Source organism: Neovison vison, chromosome 2 (genome assembly GCF_020171115.1).
Source record: "Neovison vison isolate M4711 chromosome 2, ASM_NN_V1, whole genome shotgun sequence".
Classification (NCBI taxonomy): Eukaryota; Metazoa; Chordata; class Mammalia; order Carnivora; family Mustelidae; genus Neogale; species Neogale vison.
Genome location: NC_058092.1, coordinates 119,236,281 through 119,259,808, shown reverse-complemented (window position 1 = coordinate 119,259,808; position 23,528 = coordinate 119,236,281).

Sequence of the window (23,528 nt, the reverse complement as noted above, 5' to 3'; positions counted from 1 at the left end):
CCCCAGGGAATCCGTTAGGTCCTGTGCTCTTGTTTTTTTGGGAGGTTTTTGATCGCTGCTTCAATCTCGTTACTAGATATTACTCTATTTAGGTTGTCAGTTTCTTCCTATTTCAGTCTTGGAAGTTTGTTTCCAGGAATGTATCCAGTACTCCTAGATTGCTTAACTTATTGGCGTAAAACTGTTGCTAATTTCTGATGATTGTTTCTATTTCCTTTGTTTTAGTCATGATATCTCCCCTTTTATTTATAATTTTATTAATTTGGGTCCTCTCTCTTTTCTTTTGGATTACTTTGCTTTATTGATCTTACTGATTTGTTCAAAGAACCATCTTCTTGATTTTTTGATGTGTTCCACTATCTCTAGATTCTATCTCATTGACCACTTCTATAATGATTATTTCCCTTCTTATGCATGCAGTTGGCTTAATTTGTTTTTTTTTTTTTTTGATTTTCCAGTTCTTTAAGGTGAAAAGAGAGCTAGTATATTTGGGATTTATCATTTTTTTGAGTGAGGCTTGGATGGCTATCTATTTCCCCCTTTGGACCACCTTTGCCATATCCCATAGGTTTTTGAACTATAAGTCTTCATTCTCATTGGTTCCATGAATTGTTTAAGTTCTTATTTGACTTACTAGTTATTAAGCAGCGTTGTCTTTAGCTTTCAAGTGTTTGAATTCCTTCCAAAGTTTTTCCTGTGGTTGAGCTCCATTTTTAAAGCATTGTGGTGTGCGAATGGGCAGGCAATAATCTCAATCTTTTGGTAGTGGTTGAGCCCTGATTTGAGACTCAGTATGTGGTCTATTCTGAAGAAAGTTCCATGTGCACTTGAATGGAATGTTCTGTATATATCTATGAGGTCCATCTGATCCAATGTGTCATTCAAAGCTCTTATTACTTTCTTGAGTATCTGCTTGGTTGATCCGTCTATTACATGTGGCATGGCATGTTAAGATCCCATACTATTAATTATTCTTATCAATCTGATTATTTTGATTAGCAGTTGGCTGATGTAGTGGGCTGCTCCCATACTGGGGGCATAAATATTTACAATTGTTAGATCATCTTGGTGGATAGACCCATGAAGAATGATATAGTTTCCTTCTGCATCTCAGAATAATGACTTTAGTTTAAAATCTAATTTATCTGATATGAGAATTGCTACACCAGCTTTCTTTTGAGGTCTGTTGCCATGAAATATGGTTCTCCATCCCTTCACTTTCAGTCTGGATCTATCTTTAGGTTTCAGAAGGGTCTACTTTAGACAGTGTATGTACAGGTCCTGTCAATTTATCCAATCTGCTACCCTGTGCCATTTTATGGGAGCATTTAGGCCATTCACATTCAGAGCTGTTATTGCAGTATCGTAGCCAATGAGGTTTATCCGAGGTGCAATTATTGCTAATTGAAATATATATTTTTATTGACATCATGTTGCCTATGAAGTTCTTGTTTCCATAGATTGTCACTGTAAGTTTCTGTTCTTTGTCACTCTGTGGTTTCTTGTTTTTTTATAGAACCTCCCCCCTTAACATTTTTTGTAGTGCCAGCTTGGTAGTCATGTACACTTTTAAACTTTGCCAGTCTTGGAAGCTCTTTATCTCTCCATCCATTTTGAATGTCAGCCTGGCTGGATAAAATATTCTTGGATGAATGTTGTTCTCATTTATTTCCCTGAATACATCTTGCCAGCCTTTCTGGCTTGCCAGGTTCCTGGGGAAAGGTGTGACGTTATTCTGATGGTCCTCCCTCTGTATGAAGGGGTCTCTTCTCTCTAGCTACCCTCAAGACATATTCTGATTTTATAAATCAGGAATCTCACATTTATGAGTCTGGACATCTTCCTAGTCTCATTGTTCTTGGGTGGTGTCCGTTTTGCTTCTAGGACATAAACACTAGCTCCATTCTCCAGATTAGGAAACTTCTCATCCAGGATTTATTCAACTATATCTTCTACTGTTCTCTCTTTCTACACCCCCACCATTCCCAATATTTTTGACACTGGAACATTTCATAGCGTTAGAGTACTTAGATTAGATTGGATCACATTGATAGAAATTTTAACTTCTGCCAGATTTGCTCTCACTGCAGCCCTTAGAGATTTTATGTTGTCACTAATGGTCTTCAAAAACCTATGTAGTGCTTGGATAATTGTTACCCTGATTTCCATTTCCAATATCTTGTTTATGTTGATATCCAATAGTTCTGTACCAGAGGTCACAGTCTATGAATTTCTTCTCTGTTCGCTATTCCCCCTTCTAGTAATTTTGCTGAGAGGTGGGTGAGGGGATGTACAGCTGAATATATCAACCATGATCCAGGCAAAGTGCAATCTTTAACATTGCAGAGTATTGAAAGTCATCACAGAAAAAAGAAGAAGAAGAAGAAGAAGAAGAAGAAGAAGAAGAAGAAAAGAGGGAGAGAGAAAAAAAAAAGGCCCAATCAAAATGAACCCCCAAAGTAAGATTTATAATGTATATGAACAGCAATGAACAAACAAAAAGGCTGACAAAATTAAATTGGAAAAAAGAAGAACACAGACAAAATAAACTCCAAGAATAAGAGTTACATAATACCAGAAAGAGAGAGAGAGAGAGAGAGAGAGAGAGAGATACAGAAACACTGACAGAAGAAAAAGAAAAACTTGGAAGGTGGCTATAAATCCTCAGTGTGGGTGAGGAATGTTATTTTGGTTCTTCTTGGGAGTATCTTGATATCTTTGTTAAGGGACTCAACTTTCTGGAGATAAAGGGAGATTAAAACTGGTTTCTATATAGGGATAGGGTTGGATAGGGAAAAATGAATACCTTGACGCTTATATCTATTTTTATATTTTAAAAAAAAGAGGAAAAAAAAGGAAAGAAAAAGAAAAACACATGCATATATAAAAAAAGTTCAAGTTAAAAGGTTGTCATGAATTATGTTGTATTAAACATCTAATTTTAATGGTAAGTATGTTCAAATTTCTTTAAAAAACAAGAATCCTGAGAATGATTTCTTTTAAAGCACTGTAGGCCACCATGGGCACTGAGGCACTGTCTGACACAGCCTGGGCCACAACCTCCAGACAGCCACTTAGACAGTGGACCCCATATCCTGCAGGAGGAAACTGCCATGGACAGAAGTCGTCTCATCTACTCAACCTGGATATTCAGGCATCTCTCGCCAGACTGTAGCTCAAATCCCTGCCTATGTGGAAACCTGAAGCCCAGGTGTACTCCTCCTTCCCTATGGCAGGAAACCTGGCTGATGAGATGGATGTCCAACCCTCAGAGTGGAACCAGCTGCATGGGCCATAAGACCACAGTCACTCATGGGAGCTGCCCTGGGCACAAACAAGCGTTGTGACCTTCAGCATGAGCCTGCTTTCAAAAAAAACCCCCTCAGTAGCTGGGCCAGGAACCCACAGAGCAGGCCTTCCAGGTTCCTAGGGCCAAATGCTCAATGTCTTTTGTCATTTCCAGGCATCAACCCAGAACCTGTCTCTGGTATTCCTCTTTTGGGGGTCCCCGATACCGAAAACAGCAGTCTTCCCTTCCCCCAGAGAAACCATACTCTTGGGATCTGAGCAGGATCCCCTGAGATGAAGAATCTCCCATGGCCCCATGATCCACCCCTACATTTTGCGACCGTCCTGTACACACAATCCAGACAGAAAAGACTGTGCTACTGCCTCCATGACACCTTAATTTCAGTACAATATGAGCTGCACTCAGGGACTGCTGATCGGGCCAGTGATTACTTCGGCCCTCACCCAAACCCTAGTTCACGCTTGCAGATTTCTGTCCCGAAAGCCCTGACCAACATGCCCTCAGGAAGGGGCCTCTGGAGCCACACTGGACGACCGTGCCTATCCTTCCAAAGGAAACTCTGCCCTTCTCTGTTGCCCAAACCCTGAAGATTAGGAGCAAAGTACAAAGTGCCTGAGCCCACCTCCATTTTGAAGAACATTCTGGACCCAAATCTGCATTGTGACACACAATGAGCACCTGCCTCCAAGCAGATATAAAAGTCAAAGGCCCTGAGTCAGAAGATTGAACCTGACATTCCTCTAGGACTTCATCGATGCCCGAGCTTAGGTTTTCAGGTGCCTATCCACAGGGGCCTGTTCCCCAATACCAACTTATATTCCAACATGTGGTCCCTGAGTCACACTAAAGAACCCCTCCTGTCCCCAGTAGGATACCTTGCTCTTGGTAGCTGTGTCCCAGATACAGTGTAGGAGAATCCTGCATGGCCCTCTGAACAACCAACATTCTAATTTCTCCATGGATACCAACCAGTATTGTGATCCAACAGCATGAAACACCATGTCAACTCAGGCTGCTTGGAACTTATCCTCAGAGCCACCAGATCATACCTGCCATGTTACTCAGCTGAAATGGATCTTGGTGGTGTGCTTTCCAGGCATCCATTCTGGAGAGCTCTGCTACCCAAATTTTCCATATGGGGTACGGTGGAGCAAAAAAAACCAGATTCGCCCTTTATACTAGAAGGAAACCTTGCTGTTTAGAGCATCTCACAAGTCACCCCGTGGGAAATCCTCCGTGGCCTCTCGCAACACCTCTCCATTATTTGGTCATCATAGACACAAACTACAGTGTGAGCAAACATCTGACATCCGCCCTTACTTAAGTGGTGAATAGCTAGAATCAGCCGCTGCACACTGGAACTGCCTTTTGCTTGGCACTGAATTTAACCGTAGTTTGTGTTTACCATTCTATCCTCACCCTCCTGGTCCCTAAACCCTCTTGATAGGGAATTATGGAGCCACGATGCAGCATTCTGCCTGCCTACAGAAAGAAGAAGTGCCTGGTGAGTCTGCCTAGAATACCAACATGAGCATTCACCTGCATGGCCCTTAACGGCACCCTAATAAGATAGGCCGCCATGGGCATTCAGACTCTGTCTCACACAGCCTGAGCCACGACTTCCAGTCAGCCATGCAGGCAGTGGGCCCCATATCCTGCAGGTGGGACCTGTTTTGGCCTGAAGCCGTGACATCTACTCAACCTGGATATTCAGGCATCTCTCCCCAGACCGTAGCTCAACTCCCTCCCTATGGGGGAACCTGAAGCACAGGAGAACTCCTCCTTCCTGATGGCAGGAACCCTGGATGTCGGGATGGGTGTCAAACCATCACAGTGGGAACCAACTGCATGGCCCATGAGACCATGCTCACTCATGGGAGCCACCCTGGTCACAAACAGGCATTGTGACCTAAGCCTGAGCATGTTTTCAAGCAAACCCTCTCACTTGCACCTCCTGGATCATGCATTGCAGGCCTGGAACTCCATTTGTCCCAAATCATAACCTTTGGTGGGATATTCCAGGAACCCTGACCCAGAGCCCATCTATGTAATCCCTGTGTTGGTAACCCTAAGATGGAAAACAGCACTCTTCCCTTCCCTGAAAATGCCACCAACCTATTGGGTGCTGCTAGGATCCTTAGATAGGTAAAATCTCCCAAGTAACCATGAGACAACATCTGCATTCTGAGGCCATCCAGGACACACAATCCAGATATAAAAGCTTGTGCTAATGCCTTAGAGTAACCGTATTTACAGTTTCTGACGAGCTGTACTCCAGGTCTATGCATTGGGCCTGTGATTGACTCGCCACAAACCCTAACCCAAGTTTGTCTTTGCAGACTTCTCTCCCAAACCATGGCTCACATGCTCAATTATCTGGTCTTTGGAACACCCCACGGGACTGTGCCTGCCATCCCCAAGGAAACTTTGCCCGTCACAGTTGCCCAAAGCCTCCCAATAAGGAGAAATCTGCAAGGCCACTGAGTCTACCCCAAAATTGGGGGGTACATTGGGCACTAATGCGCAGTCTGAAAACCCTGATCTCCTACATCCAGGCAGACACCCAAGTCAATGGTCCTGAGTTAGAAGATTGAACCTGACATGCTTATAGGACCTTATTCAAAACCTAGATTAGGTTTTCAGGCATTTGTCCTCAGAGGCCTGTTCTGGAATACCAACCTATGATACAACATGTGGTCCCCAAGCAACACAACAGAACAATTCCTGTCCCCAGAAGAAAACCGTGCCCTTGGACCTGTGTCAAACCCTCAGGGAAGGAGAATCCTGCAAGGCCCCTTTGCCACCAGCACAATCTAAGATTTCCCTGTTAACAAATGAGCATTATGACCCATGTGCAAGACATTCCATGTCAACTCAAGACCTTGGCACTTCGCCCCAGAGCCACCAGAATAAACCTGCTATGTTCTTCTGTGGCAGTGGTCAATGGAGATGTATTTTCCTCGAATCCATTTTGAAGAGCTCTGCTACCCAGACTTTCCACATGGGGGATCCTGGAGCAAACACACCAGACTCCACCTGTCCAGTTGAAGGGAACCTAGCTGTTTGGAGCATCTCACAATTCCCTGCATGGGAAATCCTCCATAGCCTCTGGACATGATCCCTCCATTTGTCGGTCAACATAGACACAAATTCCAATGTGAGCAAACATCTCACATCAGTCCCTACTCACGTGCTGGATATCTCGAATAAGAAGGAGTACATTGGAATTGCCTTCCGCCTGGCACTGAATTTAACCGTAGCTGCTGTTTACAATTGCATCCTCACCTTCTGTTCCCCAAGACATCTTGACAGGGAATTCTGGAGCCACAACACAGCATTCTGCCTTCCCCAAAGAAAGAAGAATTGCCTGGTTAGTCTGCCTAGCAATGCAATGTGAGGATCAATTTGCTCCTCCCTCGAGGGAACACCAATTTATAGGCTGCCCTGGCCACTAGTGCTGTGTCTGACAGAGCCTGAGCCCCCACCTCATGTCAGCCTTCTAAAGAGCAGGGCCCATATCTAGCATGTGAGACTGGCCATGGCCAAAGTCTGTCATCTCTACACATCACTGATATTCAAGCATCTGTTCCCAGACCTTTCCTGGAATCCCTGCCAATGGGGGAACCTAAAGCACAATATAGAGCTCCTCCTTCTCCATGGCAGGATACCTGACTGTTGGAATGGGTGTCCAACCCTCAGAGTGGGAGCCTGCTGCATGGTCAATAAGACCACGCACACACCTGAGGGCCGCCCTGGGAAAAACAGGCATTATGACCCTCAGACTTAGCATGCTTTCAAACAATCCCTCTCAGTTGCACCACCAGGATCCCATAATGCAAGCCTGGTACACCCCTAAGCACAAATCCTAACACTTGGTGAGATTTTCTAGGCGTCCAGACCCACAGCCCGTCTTTGAAATCCCTGTTTTGGTCCACCCCTAAGATGGAAAACAGCACTCTTCCCTTCCCCAAAAAAGCCACCAAAGTATAAGGAGCCAGCAGGTTCCTTAGAGAGGAAAAATCTCCCATGGTCCCATGAGACCACACCTGCATTCCGAGGCCATCCTGGACAAACAATCCAGATAGAAAAGCCTGTCCTACCTTTTTCCAGTCAACCTAATTATAGTTCCTGAGAAGCTGCCCTCCAGATCTAAGCATTGGGCCTGTGATCACCTTGCCACTAACCCTAACCCGAGTTTGTGTGTACAGAGTTCTCTCCCAAAACCATGGCTCACATGCCCTCTAGTATGGGGTCTCTGGAGCCACACCACAGGACTGGGCCTGCCATCCCCAAGGAATCTTTGCCAGTCACTGTTGCACAAACCCTCCAGATTAGGAGAAATCTTCAAGGACCCTGAGCCAACTTCAATATTGGAGGCCATTCTGGAAGCAAATGCACAGTCTGAACAACCCTGATCACATAAATTCAGGCAAACACCCAAGTCAATGGGCCTGAGGCAGAATATTGTACCAGACATGCCCTTAGGACCTCATTGGGACCCTAGAATAGGTTTTCCAGCATCTGTCCTCAGAGGCCTGTTCTGAAATATCACCTTATAATACAAATTTTGGTCCCTGAGCCACACAACAGAACTTGTCCTTTTCCCAGAATGAAACCATGCATTCGATCTGTGCCAAACCCTCAGGGTTGGAGATTCCTGTACAGCACCTTAGCTAACAGCACATTCTAAGATCTCCCTGGTAACAAACAAGCACTGTGGCCCAACTGCAAGATATTCCATGTCAAATCAAGGCCTTGGTACTTCACCCCGGAGCCAGCAGAAAGAACCTGCTATGTTCCTCACCTGCAATGGTCAATGGAGGTGTGCTTTCCAGGCATCCATGTGGGTGAGCTCTGCTACCAAACTTTCCTAGAGCAAACAAACCACACTCTGCCTTTCCAGCAGAAGAAAGCCTTGCTGTTTGGAGCATCTCACAAGCCTCAGCATGGGAATCCTCCGTGGCCTCTTGATGCCACCTCCCTTCATTTGTCAGTCATCATAGACACAAACTCCAGTGTGAGCAAACATAGATCTGCCCTTTCTCAGGTGCTGGATATCTTGAATAAGTCACTGCACATTGGAACTGCCTTCAGCTTGGCACTGAATTGAACCGTAGCTTGTGTTTACAATTCCATCTTCACCCAACTGGTCGCCAAGCCCCCTTGATAGAGAATACTAGGATCACAACACAGCATTTTGTCCTGTTCATAGAAAAAGAAGTGCCTAGTGAGACTGCCCAGAAATCCCAAAAAGGATCAATCAGCTCGGCCCTCGAGGGAACCCCAATTTATAAGCTACCCTGGCCATAAGTGCTGTATATGACAGAGCCTGAGCCCCGACCTAGTGTCAAGAACTCAGAGAGCGGGCCTCTTATCTAGCATGTGAGACCAGATATGGCCCGAGTCCATCATCTCTACCCATACTTGGTGTTCGGTCACCTGTCCCCAGAACTTGACTGGAATCCGTGCCATTGGGGGAACCAGAAGCAAAATAGAGAACTCCTCTTTCCCCATGGGGGAAAAAAAAAAAAAAAAACCTGGCTGTTGGAATGGGTGTCCAACCCTCAAAGTGGGAGCCAGCTGCATGGCCAATGAGACCACGCCCACTCCTGAGGGCTGCCCTAGGCACAAAAAGGCATGGAGAGCCTAAGCCTGAGTATGCGTTCAAACAAGCCCTCTCAGTTACCCACCAGGATCACACATTGCAGCCTGGTATGCCCATAAGCCCAAATCCTAACCCTTGGTGGGATTTTCCAGGTGCCCAGATCTGAGACTGTCTCTATAATCACTGTTATGGGGCACCCTTAAGATGTAAAACCACACTCTTCCCTTCCCCGAAAATGCCACCAAACTATGGAGAGCTGCCAGGATCCTTAGAGAGGAAAAGTCTCCCATGGACCCATGAGACAACACCAGTATTCTGAGACCATATGGGACACATAATTTAGATAGAAAAGCCTGTGCTACCACCTTCCACTCACACTAATTACAGTTCCTGATGAGCTGCACTCCAGGTCTACCCATTGGGTTTGTGATCATCTCACTACTAACCCTTACCCAAATTTCTGTTTGCAGGATTCTTTCCCAAAACGATGGATCACATACCCTCCAGGATGTGTTCTCTGGAGACACACAACTGTACTGTGGCTTCTTCTATCCCCATAGAACTGTGCCCATCACAGTTGCCCAAACTTTCCAGATTAGGAGAAACCTGCAAGTCCCCTGAGCCCACCCCAAAATTGGAGGCCACTCTGGATAAAAATGTGCAGTCTGAAACACCCTGATTACCTTCTTCCAGGCAGACAACCAGTCAAAGATCCTGAGTCTGAAAGTTTAATCTGACATTCCCCTAGGACCTCATTGGAAACCCAGATCTGGTTTTCAGGCATCTGTTCTCAGGGGCCTGTTCTGGAATACAAACTTATGATACAACATGTGGTCCCTGAGCCACACAACAGAATATGTCCTGTCCCCAGAAGGATACCGTGCTCTTCGACCTGTGCCAAACCCTCAGAATAGGAGAATCCCACAAGGCCCCTTAGCCACCAGCACATTCTAAGATCTCCCTGGTAACAAACCAGCATTGTGGCCCATCTGCAAGAGATCCCATGTAAACTCAAGGCCTTGGTATTTCACCACAGAGCCACCAGATGAACCTGCTATGATCCTCAGCTAGAAAGGTCAATGGAGGTGTGCTTTCCAGACATCCATGCGGGAGAGCTCTGCTACCCAATCTTACCGCATGGGAGACACTGGAGCTAACAAACCATACTCCACCTGTCCAGTAGAAGGAAACCTTGCTGTTTAGAACATCTCACAAGGTCCAGCATGCGAAATCCTCCATGGCCTCTTGACGCTACTCCTCCCAGTTGTTGGTCATCATAGACACAAACTCCAGTGTTGGCAAATACTTGAAATCTTCCCTTACTCAGGTGCTGGATATCTCAAATCAACCGCTGCACATTGGAACTGGCTTCCTCTTGGAAATGAATTGAACTGAAGTTATGTTTACAATTCCATCCTCACCCTACTGGTCCCCAACCAGTCTGGATTGGGAATTCTGGAGCCACAACACAGCATTTTAGAAAGCAGAAAGGCCTGGTGAGTCTGATCAGAAACTCCACATGAGGATCAATCTGTTCGTCCCTCAAGGGAACCCCGATTATTGGGCTTCCCAGGCCACTAGTGCTGGGTCTGACAGAGCCTAATCACCGACTTTGTGTCACCAACCACAGGGAGGGGCACATATCCAGCATGTAAGACCAGCCATGGTGTAGGGCCATCATCTCTACCCAACCATTTTATTCAGGCATCTGTCCTAGATCTTTGCTTGAATTCCAGCCAATGGGGGAAACTGAAGCACAATGGAGAACTCCTCCTTCCACATGGCAGGAATCCGGGCTCTTAGGATGGGTGTCCAACCCTCAGAGTGGGATCCAGCTGCATGATGAATGAGACCACGCCCACTACTGAGGGCCACCCTGGGCACAAACAGTCACTGTGACCCTCAGCTTGAGCATGCTTTCAAACAAACACTCTCAGTTGCACCTCCAGGATCCCGCATTGCAGGTCTGGTACACCCCTAGGCCCAAATGCTAAACCTTGGTGGGATTTTCCAGGTGCCCAGACCCAGAGCCCATCTCTGGAATCCCTATTTTAGGACCCACCATAGGTGGATCTGCCCTCTTCCCTTCCCTGAGAAACCCACCAAACTATAGGCTCCCTATAGAAAGGAAAAAGGAATCCTTAGAAAGGATCCTTAGAAAGGAAAAATCTCCCATGGACCCATGAGACCCACCTGCATTCTGAGGCCATCATAGACACACAATCTAGATACAAAAGCCGGTGCTACCGCCTTCGAGTAACCTGATCTACAGTTCCTTACAAGCTGCCCTCTAGGTCTATGTATTAAGCTTGGGATCACCTCGCCACTAACCCTAACCAGAGTTTGTGTTTGCAAACTATTCTCCCAAAACCATGGCTCACGTGCTCTCCACGATGGGGTCTCTGGAGTCAAACCACAAGACTGTGCCTGCCAACCCCAAGGAAACTGTGCCCATCACATTTGCACAAACCCTCCACATTAGGAGAAATCTGCAAGGTCCCTTAGCCCACCCCAATATTGGAGGCTCTTCTGGACACAAATGCACATTCTGAAAGACCCTGGTCACCTAAATCCAGGCAGACATTCAAGTCAATGGTGCAGAGTCAGAAGATTGAACCTGGCATGCCCCTAGGACGTCATTGCAAACCTAGATTATCTTTTTAGTCATCTGTCCTCAGAGGACTGTTCTGGAATACCAACTTATGATACTACATATGGTCCCTGAGACCCACAACAGAACATCCCCTGTCCCCAGATGGAAGCCGTGGTCTTGGACCTGTGTAAAACCCTCAGGGTACATGAATCCTGCACGGCACCTTAGCCACCAGCACATTCTAAGATCTTACTGGTAACAAACCAGCATTGTGACCCAACTTCATGAGACTCCATGTCAACTCAAGGCCTGGCTACTTCACCCCAGAGCCATCAGAATGAACTTTCCATGTTCCTCAGCTGCAATGGTCAATGGATATGTACTTTTCAGCATCCATGTGGGAGTCCTCTGCTACCCAAACTTTTCACATGGGGGACACTGTAGCAAACAAACCAGACTCCCCCTGTCAAGTAGAAGGAAACCTTGCTGTTTGGAGCAATACACAAGCCCAAGCACTGGAAACCCTCTATGGCCTCTTGAAGCCAACCCTCCATTTGTCAGTCATCATAGACACAAACTCCACCATGAGCAAACATCTGACATCTGACCTTACTTAGGTGCTGGATATTTGAATCAGCCGCTGCACACTGGAAATGCCTTTCGCTTGACACTGAATTTAACCATAGCTTTGGTTTACAATTACATCCTAACTCTACTAGTCCGCAAACCCATTTGATAAGGAATTCTGGACCCAAAATGCAACATTCTGCCTTCTCCTTAGAAAGAATGGCCTGATGAGTCTTCCCAGAATCTTCCCATGAAGATCAATCTACTCAGCCCTCGAGGGAACCCAAATTTATAGTTTGCCTTAGCCACTAGTGCTGTGTCTGACAGAGCCTGATCCCCAAACTCATGTCAGCCACCCAGAGGGTGAGGCCCATATCCAGCATGTGAGATGAGCCCTGGCCCAGGGCTGTCAACTCTACCCATCCTAGGTAATCAGGCATCTACCCCAGACCTTTGCTGGAATCTGTACCAATGGGGGAACCTTAAGCACAATAGAGACAACTCCTTCCCCATGGCAGGCATCCTGGCTGTTGGGATGGGTGTCCAACCCTCAGAATTGGAACCAGCTGCATAGCCAATGAGACCACGCCCACACCTGAGGGCCGCCTGGGAACAAGCAGGCATTGTGACCCTCTCAGCTTGAGCATGCTTTCAAACAAACGATCTCAGTTGCACCTCCAAAATCCCACATTGCAGGCCTGGTATGCCCCAGTCCCAAATCCTAACACTTCCTTGGATTTTACAGGTGCCCAGGCCCAGAGCCCGTCTCTGGAATTCTTTGTTTTGGGGAACTCCTAAGATGGAAAAACAGCACTCTTTCCTGACAGGAAAAAGCCACTAAACTATGGGGAGCTGCCAGGATCCTTTGAGAGGAAAAATCCCCCATGGACCCATGATACCACCCTTGCATTCCTAGGCCATCCTGCAAAGTGAATCCAGATATGATAGCATGTGCTACAGCCTTTGAGTCACCTGATTTTTATTTCCTGACATGTTGCCCTCCAGGTCTATGCATTGGGCCTGCGATCTCCTTGCCACTAACCCTAATTCGAGTTTATGTTGCTGACTTCTCTTCCAAAACCATGGCTCACATTCCCTCCAGGATGGGGTCTGTGGAAACACATCACAGGACTGTACCTGCCATCCCCATGGAAATTGTGCCCATCACAGTTGTCCAAACCCTCCAGATTAGGAAAAACCTGAAAGGCTCCTGAACCCACCCCAATATTGGAGGCCACTCTGGACACAAATGTGCAGTCTGAAACATCCTTATCACCTCCATCCAAGCAGACACCAAAATCAATGTTCCTGAGTCAGAAGATTTAACCTGACATCCCCCTAGGACTTCATTGGAAACTCAGATTAGGTTTTCAGGCACCTGTCCTCAGAGGCCTGCTCTGGAATACCATTATGATAGAACATATGGTCCCTGAGCACCACAACAGAGCATCTCCTGTCCCCAAATGTAATCCCTGCACTTGGACCTGTGTCAAACATTCAGGGTAGATGAATTCTGCACGGCCCCTTAGCCACCAACACATTCTAAGAAATCCCTGGTAACAACCAGCATTGTGACCTATCTTCATGAGATTCCATGTCAAATCAAGGCCTTGCTACTTCGCCTCAGAGCCACCAGAACAAAGTTGCCATGTTCCTTAGCTGCAATAGTCAATGGAGGTGTGCTTTCAAGGCATCCATGTGCTCTGCTACGCAAACTTTCCACATGGGGGACCCTGGAGCAAACAAACCAGACTGTCCCTGTCTGGTAGAAGGAAACCTTGCCATTTGGAGCATCTCGCAAGCCCCAGCGTGGGAAATCCTCCAAAGCCTCTTGACGCCACGCCTCCATTTGTCGGTCATCATAGACACAAAGTCCAGTGTGAACAAATATCTGACATCCGCCCTTACTGAGGTGCAGGATATTCTATTCATCTTTTGCACACTAGAACTGCCTTTCACTTGACACTGAATTTAACCATAGCTTGGGTTTACAAGTCCATCCTCAACCGACTTGTCCACAATCCCTCTTGGTAGGGAATTCTGGAGCCCCAGTGCAGCATTCTGCCTTCCCTGTAGAAAGAAAAAGTGCCTGATGAGTTTGCCCAGAAACTCCACGTGAGGATCAATCAGCTCGGCCCTCGATGGAACATCAATTTTTATGCTGCCCTGGTCACTAGTGCTATGTCTGACAGAGCCTGAGCCATGACATAGTGTCAGCCACCATGAGAGCAGGGCCCATAACCATTATATGAGAGTGGCCATGGCCCAAGTCTGCCATCTCTACCCATCCATGTTATTCAGGCATCGGTCCCAAGACCTTTGCTGTACTCCCTGCCAATGGGGGAACCTGAATCACAATTGAGAACTCCTACTTCCCCATGGCAGGAATCTTGGCTGTTGCGATGGGTGTCCAACCCTCAGAGTGGGAAGAGCTGCATAGCCAATGAGATCACGCCCACACATGAGGGCCACCCTTGGCACAAGCAGGCATTGTGGCCCTCAGACTGAGCATGCTTTCAAACATGTCCTCTCAGTGACACCATCAGGATCCCGCAATGCAGGCCTGGTATGCCCCAGTACCAAATCCTATCCCTTGGTCGGATTTTTCAGGTGCCCAGACCCAAAGCCCGTCTCTGGATTCCGTTTTGGGGCACCCCTAAGATGGAAAACAGCACTCTTCACTTCCCTGAGAAAGCCACCAAATTATCGGGAGCCACCAGAATCCTTAGATAGGAAAAATCTCCCATGGACCCATGAGACCACAGCTGCATTCTGAGGCCATTCTGGACACAGAATCAGATACAAAAGCCGGTGCTACCACCTTTGAGTCACCTGATTTACTGTTCCTGACGTGCTGCCCTCCAGGTATGCATTGGGCCTGGGATCCCTTCGCCACTAACATTAACCCAAGTTTGTGTTTGGAGACTTCTATCCTAAAACCATGGCTCACGTGCCCTCCAGGTTATGGTATCTGGAGCCATACCACAGGACTATGCCTGCCATCCACAAGGAAACTATGCCTGTCAATGTTGCCCAAACCCTCTAGATTAGGAGAAACCTGCAATGCCATTGAGCCCACCCCAATATTGGAGGCTGCTCTGGAAGCAAATGCACAGTTTGAAACACCCTGATCACCTTCCTCAAGGCAGACACCCAAGTCAATTGTCCTAAGTCAGAAGATTGAATCTGACAGGCCCCTAAGACTTCATTTGAATGCTAGATTAGGTTCTCAGGTATCTGTCCTCAGAGGCCTTCTGGAATACCAACTTATGATACAACATGTTGTCCCTGGGCCACACAAAAGAACATCTCCTGTCACCAGAAGGAAGCCGTGCTCTTGGACCTGTGTCAAACCCGCAGGGTAGATGAATCCTGCACGGCCCCTTAGCAACCAGCACATTCTATGATCTCCCCAGTAACAAACCATCATTGTGACCAATTTTCATGAGACTCCATGTAAAATCAAGGTCTTGATATTTCGCCCTAGAGCCACCAGAACAAACCGGCCTTGTTCCTCATCTTCAATTTTCAATAGAAGCATCCAAGCGGGAGTGCTCTGTTACACCAACTTTCCCCATGGGGAAACCGGAGCAAACATACCAGAATCCCCTGTCTGGTAGAAGGAACCTTGCTGTTTGGAGCATCTCACAAGCGCCAGCGTGGGAAATACTCAGTGGTCTCTTGACGCCTCCCCTCGATTTGTTGGTCATCATAGACACAAAATCCAGTGTGAGCAATCATCTGACATTCTCCATTACTCAGGTGCTGGATATTCGAATCAGACCCTGCACACTGGAACTGCCTTTCTCTTGGCACTGAATTTAACCGTAGCTTGGGTTTACAATTCAATCCTCACCCTAGTGGTCCAAAAGCCCTCTTGATAAGGAATTCTGGTGCCACAATGCAGCATTCTGCCTTCTCTATAGAAAGAAGGGCCTGCTGAGTCTGCCCAGAAACTCCACCTGAGGATCAGTCTACTCGGTCCTCGAGGGAACCTCAATTTATAAGCTGCCCTGGCCACTAGTGCTGTGTCTTACAGAGCCTGATCCCCTACACCGTGTCAGCCACCAAGAGACCAGGGCCCATATACAGCATGTGAGACTGGCCATGGCCCAGAGCCATCATCTCTACCCATCCTTGGTATTCAGGCATCGCTCCCCAGACCTTTCCTGGAATCCCTACCAATGGGATAACCTGAAGCATAATAGAGAACCCCTCCTTCCCCATGGCAGAAATGTTGGCTGTTGGGATGGGTGTCCAAACCTCAGAATGGGAGCCAGCTGCATAGCCAATGAGACCACGCCCACTCCTGAGGGCTCCCCTGGGAATAAGCAGACATTGTAACCATCAGCCTGAGCATGCTTTCAAACAAGCCCTCTCCGTTGCATCAACAGGATCCCACACTGCAGGCCTGGTATGTCCCTAGGCCCATATCCTAACTCTTGGTGGGATTTTCTAGGCGCCCAGACCCAGAGCATGTCTCTGGAATCCCTGTTTTGGGGTACCCCTTAGATGGAAAACAGCACTAGTCCCTTCCCTGAGAAAGCCACCAAGCTATTGGGACCCGCCAGGAACCTTAGAGAGGAAAAATCTCCCATGGACCCATGAGATCACATATGAATTCCGAGGCCATACTGGACACACAATCCAGATAGAAAAGGCTGTGCTGTCACCTTCAAGTGACCTTATTTACATTTCCTGACATGCTGCCCTCCAGGACTATGCCTTGGGCCTGCGATCACCTCGCCACTAACCCTAACCCGAGTTTGTGTTTGCAAACTTCTCTCCCAAAACCATGGCTCACATGACTTCTGGGATGGGGTCTCTGGAGTCACACCACAGGACTATGCCTGCCATCCTCAAGAAAATGTTGCCTATCACAGTTGCCAAAAACTGCCAGATTAGGAGAAACATGCAAGGCCACTGAGCCTATCCCTATATTGGAGGCTTCTCTGTATGCAAATGCTCAGTCTGAAACACCCTGATCACCTTGATCCAGGCACACAGCCACGTCAATGGTCCTGACTCAGAAGAATGAACCTGACATGCCCTTCGATGTTCGTGGAACTCTGCATTAGGATTTCAGGAATCTGTCCTCAGAGGCCTGTTCTGAAATAACAATTTATGATACAGCATCTGGTCCCTGAGCCTCACAAGGAACATCTATTTCCCCAGAAGGAAGTCGTGCTATTTGGCCTATGTCAAATGCTCATGGTAGATGAATCCTGCATGGCCAATTAGCCATCAACACATTCTAAGATCTCCCTGGTAACAAACCAGCATTGTGACCCATCTTCATGAGACTCCATGTCAACTCAAGGCCTTGCTAATTCGCCTCAGAGCCACAAGATGAACCTGCCTTGTTGCTGAGCTGCAATGCTCAATGGAGGTGTGCTTTCCATGCATCCATACGGGAGTGCTCTGCGACCCAGTCATTCCACATGGGGGACCCTGGAGCAAAGAAACCAGACTCCTGTCCTGTGGAAAGAAATCTTGCGGTTTGGAGCATCTCACAAGACCCAGCGTGGGAAATCCTCCATGGCCTCTTGATGACACCCTTCCATTTGTCGGTCATCATAGACACAAAATCCATCTTGACCAAACACGCAACATCCACCCTTATTCAGGTGCTGGATATCTCTAATCAGGCGCTGCACACTGGAAATGCCTTACACTTGGCAATGAATTTAACCATAGCTTGGGTTAACAATTCCATCCTCACCCTACTGGTCCCCATGCACTCTTGACTGGGAATACTGGAGGCACAACACAGCATTCTGCTTTCCTCATAGAAAGAAGAAGGGCCTGGTGAGTCTGCCCAGAAACTCCACCTGAGGATCAATCTACTCGGCCCTCGAGGGAACCCCGACTTATAGGCTTCCCTGTCCACTAGTGCTGTGTCTGACCAAGCTTGAGCCCAGACATCATGTCAGCTACCTAGAGGGCTGGGTCCATATCTAGCAAGTGAGACCAGCCATATCCCAGGGCACTCATCTCTACCTATCCTTAGTATTCAGGAATCTGTCCCCATGCCTTTGCTGGAATTCCTACCAATGAAAGAAACTCAAGCACAATAGAGAACTCCTCCTTCCCCATGGCAGTAATGTTAGCTGTTGGGTTGGGTGTCCAACCCTCAGAGTGGAAGCCAGCTGCATGGCCAGTGAGACCACACCCACTCCTGATGGCTGTCCTGGACACAAGCAGGCATTGTACTCTCAGCCTGAGCATGCTTTCAAACAAACGCTTTCAGTTGCACCTCCAAGATCCCGCTTTGCTGACCTGGTATGCCCCTAGACCCAAATCGTAACCCTTCGCAGGAATTTCCAGGCGCCCAGACCCTAGCCTGTCTCAGGAATCCCTGATTTGGGGCTCCCCTAAGATGGAAAACAACACTCTTCCCTTCCCTTAGAAACCACCCAACTATTGGGACCCGCCAGGATCCTTAGAGAAGAAAATCTCCCATAAACCCATGAGAGCACAGCTGCATTCCAAGGCCATCATGGACACACAATCCAGATACAAAAGCCTGTGCTACCACCTACGAGTCACCCTATTTACAGCTCCTGACAAGCTTCCCTCCAGGTCTATGCATTGGGCCTGTGATCACCTCGCCACTAACCCTAACCTGAGTTTGTGTTTGCAGACTTCCATCCCAAAACCATGGCTCACATTCCCTCCAGGTTGTGGTATCTGGAGCCACACCACAGAACTGTGCCTACCATCCCCAATGAAACTGTCACTGTCACTGTTGCCCAAACCCTCTAGATTAGGAGAAAACTGCAATGCCCTTGAGCCCACCCCAATATTGGAGGCAGCTGTGGATGCAAATGCGCAGTCTGAAACACCCTGATAACCTCCATCAAGGCAGACACCCAAGTCAATTGTCCTGAGTCAGAAGATTGAACCTGACATGCCCCGAGGACTTCATTTGAACCCTAGATTATGTTTTCAGGTATCTTACCTCAGAGGCCTGCTCTGGAATACTAACTTATGATACAACATGTTGTCCTTGGGCCACACAAAAGAACATCTCCTGTCACCAGAAGGAAGCTGTGCTCTTGGACCTATGTCAAACCCTCAGGGTAGATGAATCCCACATGGCCTCTTAGCAACCAGCACATTCTATGATCTCCCTGGTATCAATTCATCATTGTGACCCATTTTCATGAGATTCCATGTCAAATCAAGGCCTTGACATTTCGTTCCAGAGCCACCAGAATGAACCGGCCTTGTTCCTCAGCTGCAATTTCCAATCGAGGTGTGCTTTCCAGGCATCCATGCGGGAGTGCTCTGCTACACAAACTTTCTGCATGAGGAAATCGGAGCAAACCTACTAGACTCTCTCTGTCCGGTAGAAGGAACTTTGCTGTTTGGAGCATCTCACAAGTCCCAGCGCGGGAAATCCTCCATGGCCTCTTGAAACCACCTCTCCATTTGACGGTCATGATAGACACAAACTCCAGTGTGAGCAAACATCATTCATCTGCCCGTACTCTGCTGCTGGATATCTTGAATGAGCTGCTCCACATGACCTGTCTTCTGTATGGAACTGAATTTAACCGTAGCTGGTGTTTGCAATTCCATCCTCACCCTAATGGTCCCCAAGCCATCTTGATAAGGAATTCTGGAGATACAGTGCAGCATTCTTCTTTCCCCATAAAAGAAGAAGTGCCTGGTGAAACTGCCCAACAACCCCACATAAGCATCATCTGCTTGGCCCTCGAGGATCCCTGGCCACTAGTGCTGTGTCTGACAGAGCCTGAGACCTGACCTCGTGTCAGCCGCCCAGAGAGCAGGGCCCATATCCAGCAAGTGAGCCTGGCCATTGCCCAATCTGTCCTCTCTCCCCATCCTTGGTATTCAGGCATCTGTCCTCAGACCTTTGCTGGAATCCCAGCCAACAGGGGAACCTGAAGCCCAATAGAGAAGTGCTACTTTCCCATTGCAGGAAAGCTAGCTGTTTGATGAGTTTCCAGCCCTCAGAGAGGGAGCCAGCTGCACTGGCAGTGAGACCATGCCCTCTCCTGAGGGGTGCCCTGGGAACAAACAGGAATTGTGATCCTCAGCCTGAGCATGATTCCAAACAAGCCCTCTATATTGCACCATCAGGATCCCGCACTGAATGCCTGAGATGCCCCTAGGCTGAAATCCCACCCTAGGTGGGAATATCTTGGCGCCCAGACCCAGAGCCCCTCTCTGGAATCCCTGTTTTGGGGCACCCCTAAGATGGAAAACAACACTCTTCCCTTCCTCGAAAAAGCCAACAAACATCTGGGAGAAACCAGGATCCTTAGAGAGGAAAAATCTCCCATGGACCCATGAGACCACACCTGCATTCCGAGGCTATTCTGGACACACAATTCAGGTAGAAAAGCCGGTGCCTCCACCATCGAGTCACCCTAATTACAGTTCCTGACGAGCTGCCCTCCAGGTCTATACATTGGGCTGTGATCTCCGTGCCACTAAGCCTAACCCGAGTTTGCATTTGCAGACTTCTTTCCCAAAACCATGGCTCACATACCCTACAGTATGGGGTATCTCAAGCCACCCCACAGGACTGTGTCTGCCATCCCCTAGTAAACTTTGCCCATCACACTTGCTCAAACCCTCCAGATTATGAGAAACTTGCAAGGCCCCTGAGCCGACCCCAATATTGGAAGCTGCTCTGGACTCAAAGGCACAGTCTTAAATACCCTGATCACTTACATCCATGCAGAAACCCAAGTCAATGGTCCTGAGTCAGAAGATTGAACCTGACATGCCACTAGGACATCATTGGAACACTAGATTAGGTTTCAGGCATCTGTCCTCAGAGGACACATGGAGTTTCATCTTTCTATGAAGAAGGCAGAATGCTTCTTTGTGGCTCCAGAATTACCTATCAAGAGGGCTTGGGGACCAGTTCAGGAATAACGAGTTAGGATATAACATATGGACCCTGAGCCACACAACAGAACATCTCCTATCCTAAGAAGGAAAGTGTGCTCTTCCACCTGTGCCAAACCCTCAAGGTAGGAGAATCCTTCATGGCCCCTTAGCCACCAGCACATTCTAAGACATCCCTGGTAACAAACCAGCATTGGGACCCATCTGTAAGAGATTCCATATCAACTCAAGGCCTTGGTGCTTCGCCTCAGAGCCACCAGAACAGACCTGTCATGTTCCTCAGCTGCAATGGTCATTGGACGTGTCCTTTCCAGGCATCCATGCAGGAGAGCTCTGCTACCCAAACTTTCCACATGGGTACACTGGATCAAAGAGAGCAGACTCCACCTTTCCAGAAGAAGGAAACCTTGCTGTTTGGAGCATCTCGCAAGCCTCAGCATAAGAAATACTCCATGGCCTCTTGACAGAACCCCTCCATTAGTTGGCCATCATAGAAAGAAACTCCACTGTGGGCAAACATCAGACATCCACCCTTATTCAGGAGCTGCATATCTCCAATAAGATGCTGCGATTGGAACTTCATTCCACTTGGCACTGAATTGAACTGTAGCTTGTATTTACAATTCAATCCTCACCCTACTGGTCCCAAAGCCCTCTTGATAGGGAATTCTGGAGCCACAACTCAGCATTCGGACTTCTTCATAGAAAGAAGAAGTGCCTGGATAGTCTTCCTAGAAACCCCACATGAGGATCATCGGCTCGGTCCTCGAGGGAACCCTGTTTTGTAGGCTGCCCTGGCCACTAGTACTGTGACTGAAGGAGCCTGAGCCCAGACCTAGTGTCAGCCACCCAGAGAGCAGGACCAGTATCCAGCATGTGAGACCTGCCATGGTCTAAATCTGTCATCTTAACCAATCCTTGGTATTCAGGCATCTGTCCCCAGACCTTTGCTGGAATCCCTGCCAATGGGAGAACCTGAAGCACAATAGAGAATTCCTCCTTCCCAAAGGCAGGAAACTTGGCTGTTGGATTGGTTGTCCAACCCATAGGGTGGGAGCCAGCTAAATGGGAAATAAGACCACGTCCACTCCTGAGGGCCGCCCTGGGCACAAGCAGGCATTGGGACCCTCAGCCTAAGCATGCTTTCAAACAAACCCTCGCAGTTGCATCACCAGGATCCCGCATTGCAGTCCCGGGATTCCCCTAAGCCAAAATCCTAACCCTAGTTGTAAATGTCTTGGCTCCAGACTCAGATCCCATCTCTGGAATCCCTGTTTTGGGGTACCCATAAGATGGAAAACATCACTCCCAAACTATTGGGAGCCGCCAGGATCCTTAGAGAGGAAATATCTCCCATGGACCCACGAGACCACACCTGCATTCTGAGGCCATCCAGGACACACAAACCAGATACAAAAGCCTATGTCACCGCCTTCAAGTCACCATAATTAAAGTTCCTGACGAGCTGCCCTCGTCTGTGCATTGGGCCTGCAATCACCTCACCTCTAACCCCAACCCACGTTTGTGTTTGCAGACTTCTCTCTGAAAACCATGGCTCACATGCCCTCCAGGACGGGGTCTCTGGAGCCACACCACAGCACTAGGCCTTCCATCTTCAAGGAAACTGTGACATCCCAGTGGCCCAAACCCTCCAGATTTGGAGAAACCTGCAAGGCCCCTGATCCCACCCCACTAATGGAGTCCACTCTGGATGCAAATGCACAGTCTGAAACACCCTGATCACCTATATCCAGGCAGACACCCCAGTCAGTGGTCCTGAGTCAGAAGATTGAATGTGACATGCCCCTAGGACCTCATTGGAACCCTATATTTGGTTTTCAGGCATCTCTCCTCAGAGGCCTATTCTGGAATAAAGTCTTATAATACAGCATGTGGTCCCTGAGCCACACAACAGAACATCTCCTTTCCCAGAAGGAATCCGTGCTCTTGGACTTGTGTCAAATCCTCAGGGTAGGAGAATCCTGCATGGCACCTTATCCACCAGCACATTCTAAGATCTCCCTGGTAACAAAACAGCACTGTGACTGATGTGGAAGAGATTCCAAGTCAACTCAAGGCCTTGGTACTTCTCCCCAGAGCCACCAGAACGAACCTGCCATGTTCCTCAGCTGCAATAGTCAATGGAGGTGTGCTTTCCCAGCATCCATGCGGGAGAGTTCTGCTACCCAAACTTTCCACATGGGGGACCCCGGAGCAAACAAACAAAACTCCCCCTGTCTAATAGTAGGGAACCTTGCTATTTAGAGCATCTCACAAGCCTCAGTGTGGGAAGTCCTCCATGGTCTCTTGACGCCTCCCCTTCATTTGTCGTTCATCATAGACACAAACTCCAATGTAAGCAAATATCTGACATCTGCCTTTACTCATGTTTTGGATATCTTTAATAAGCCGCTGCATATTGGGACTGCCTTTCACTTGGAACTGAATTTAGCCATAGCTTGTGTTTACAATTCCATCCTCAACTTCCTGGTCCCCAAACCTTCTTGATAGGGAAATCTGGAGCCACAACACAGCATTCTGAATTCGCCATAGAAAGAAGTTGTTCC